The sequence below is a fragment of the Pteropus medius genome, unplaced genomic scaffold, assembly GCF_902729225.1.
Source record: "Pteropus medius unplaced genomic scaffold, Ma_sr-lr_union100, whole genome shotgun sequence".
NCBI classification, from domain to species: Eukaryota; Metazoa; Chordata; class Mammalia; order Chiroptera; family Pteropodidae; genus Pteropus; species Pteropus medius.
In genome coordinates, this window is record NW_024354875.1 from 12,428,202 (window position 1) to 12,430,877 (window position 2,676).

At 34.1% G+C, this 2,676-nt stretch overlaps 1 pseudogene; it reads left to right on the forward strand.

Annotated features, from left to right (window-relative positions):
• The first annotated feature begins 1,401 nt into the window (after positions 1-1,401).
• On the forward strand, positions 1,402-1,520 carry LOC120597344 (uncharacterized; annotated as a pseudogene).
• The last annotated feature ends 1,156 nt before the right edge of the window (positions 1,521-2,676 follow it).

The following is a 2,676-nucleotide window of genomic DNA, read 5'->3' on the forward strand; positions in this document are numbered from 1 at the left end:
TAAACAATCCATTTGGGTTGTTTCAATACTTTGGCTATTGTGAATAGCACTGGTATAAACTTTCACATATCATTATTTGTTTAAATATCTATGTTTCAATTCTTTGACGTATATACCTAGGAGTGGAATTGTTGTGTTATATTGTAATTCTACATTCTAGACGAATTCCTGATGTAAGTGTTCATCAGGTAAAGAAAATACAGAAAAGGCATTGATGAATATGAAAAGACATGACAAAATTCTTGGGGATAGGTATGATCTGATACAGTAACATCAAAGGGCGAACGTAGGAGAGATATGGGGAAGAATACTAGATAATTACACAGGAACTTGATCATGAAAGACCTTATGGGCTAAAGAGCTTAGAATTTACACTATGGTAGAGCTTTCATGATGAAGATTCTAACTTTCAGCCTCAGATCCACTTAGACCATGAGTTAACTCCAATAAAAGCAGGCAGCATATGTTAGCACATGGGTGTCTACGTTTATTTAGGTGTCTAAGCCTAAATGTCAAAAAGATACTCAAGATGACCTGTAGTGGAGATAAAATGGTAACCAGTATAAAGAGATAGATACATGATGAATTTTATAGATTAGCAAAGTCACCGTGGCAACAATACAGGTGATGAATTATATGGCAGCAATGGGTGTGAGGTTGCATCTGAAGGCAAAAGGAGAGTAAAATCATCAGCAAAAGGTGCTGAGAGCTTCAATAAAGGCAGTGCTAGTGGCATTGCATGGAAGAACCATATTGTAAAGATTTTAAAGAATGGAAGATGATCTTTTGATTTAGATATGGCAAATGTATAGGACAACCTCTGTATAGCTTTTATCAAGCCTCAATTGTGTGAACCAACATAAAGATTTTAGTCCATAAAAAAAAAAATTGTTTTGTTTATATAAAAAGCAAACAAAAAGCAAACAAATAAACAGCCATTTTCGTTTTGTTTTTTTTTTATCTAGTTTTTAAACTTGGAAAACCCCTTACTTTAGGGGATGCCTACATTATTTCCTCTTAAAAACTACAAGTGAGTTGTTCCCAATGTGAGCATGTAAGTACAATGCTAAATATCATAGTCATGGTTCTTCGATATTATTCTGTGCTCATCAAAAAACTTAAGGTTTTAAGTTTATTGCTTACATAAATAGAGGAAGGTTAGGCAAACATTAGAGGCCAGAGAAATATTGAACATATAAAAAAGCAATATCTTTCAAATTAAGTGTGAGTCCACGGTTTAACCAGGGCTTTTTGACTTATGCACTATTAAAGTTTTGGAGCAGATGATTACTTGTTATGAGAGACGTACCTGCTATACATTGTGGGATCTTTATAAGTATCCCTGGCCTCTACCCACTAGAAGCCCTCTCAAGTTGTGACATGCAAAAATGTCTCAAATCAGTCTACAACCATGCCACTCTGAACACGCCTGATCTCATCTGACCTTGGAAACAAAGCAGGGTTGGGCCTGGATAGTACTTGGATGGGGGACCACCTAGAAATACCAGGTACTGTAGGTTTTTTTTTTTTTTTTTTAAGTCTTAGATATTGCCAAATGTTCCATGGGATGTAATGTCATCCTGAGTTGAGAATCTCTAATCAATCTCAAGTGCTTAAAATGTGAATTGTTTATTTAGGCAAAACTTTCTCCTTTATATACACAGTATTAATCAATTAATTTGCAAAATTTGTTCTAGTAATTTTCTCTGTGATTAAATGCATCACATTCATGACTTGATATTATAACCATAGTCAGTATAAATTGCGACAATATTAAGTATCAAAAACATGTTCTGTTCTTTCAAAAAACCATTCAACAAGTTGTTATTATTGATGGCTTGTTGCTTACATTGTATTGCTCTAAACTCTTTGGAGGATAGAAAATAAATTCTATTCATTCAAATAGTTAATAATGTCTTTGAAACGGGCAGTAATGGCTTCAAAATGTCTGTATAGGAATTATTCAGATGGTGATTTGCTGGTAGGTGGGAATCAGTTTACTGTAAAGTTAGTGGCATAGCAAGCAAACTATGTTGGTTTCCTTCTTAATTAGACTGAACATTTATTTGTAGCAGCTTGTGTGATAAAGCTGATGATATTCATGGGGGGGGTTTAAAGCCCTCCCCCATTCTTCACCACCTCTATGTGACTACTGGAGTGGTGACAGTGTAGATTAAACACTAAAGCAGAATTTTAATGAATGTCAAAACGAGAGTGAAAAGCAAGGGCAGGTTTAATTAGAGAATATCCCTTAGAAATGTTGAGTCTGCAAAAATGTTATGGCTATTGATTAAAGTTTGTGGCAGAAAGTCCTAGTAAGTGACAGTATATGATTAAAAATAATTGGAATTATCTGTAAAATAACTCGAGATTAGCTTAACTAGGCTAATAGAACTTTTTGGCATGGTACCTTTTGACCAAACAGCTTGAATTCTGAACTATGCAGTTTATATTGAATTCTCATGTGAAATATATTTACATATACATGAAAGCCTACCTCTTTGTACTTTGACTATCATTCATTCAGTCAAAATAATTTAGCCACTCAAGGTAAAGATTAAATTCTATTCATTCTTTTAGCGGTATGTGCCAGATTCTATGCTAGATTCTTTGATTCAAAGGAAAATATAACATAATCCATAAAATGGAGAATCTCCCAATCCTGGGGAAGAGATA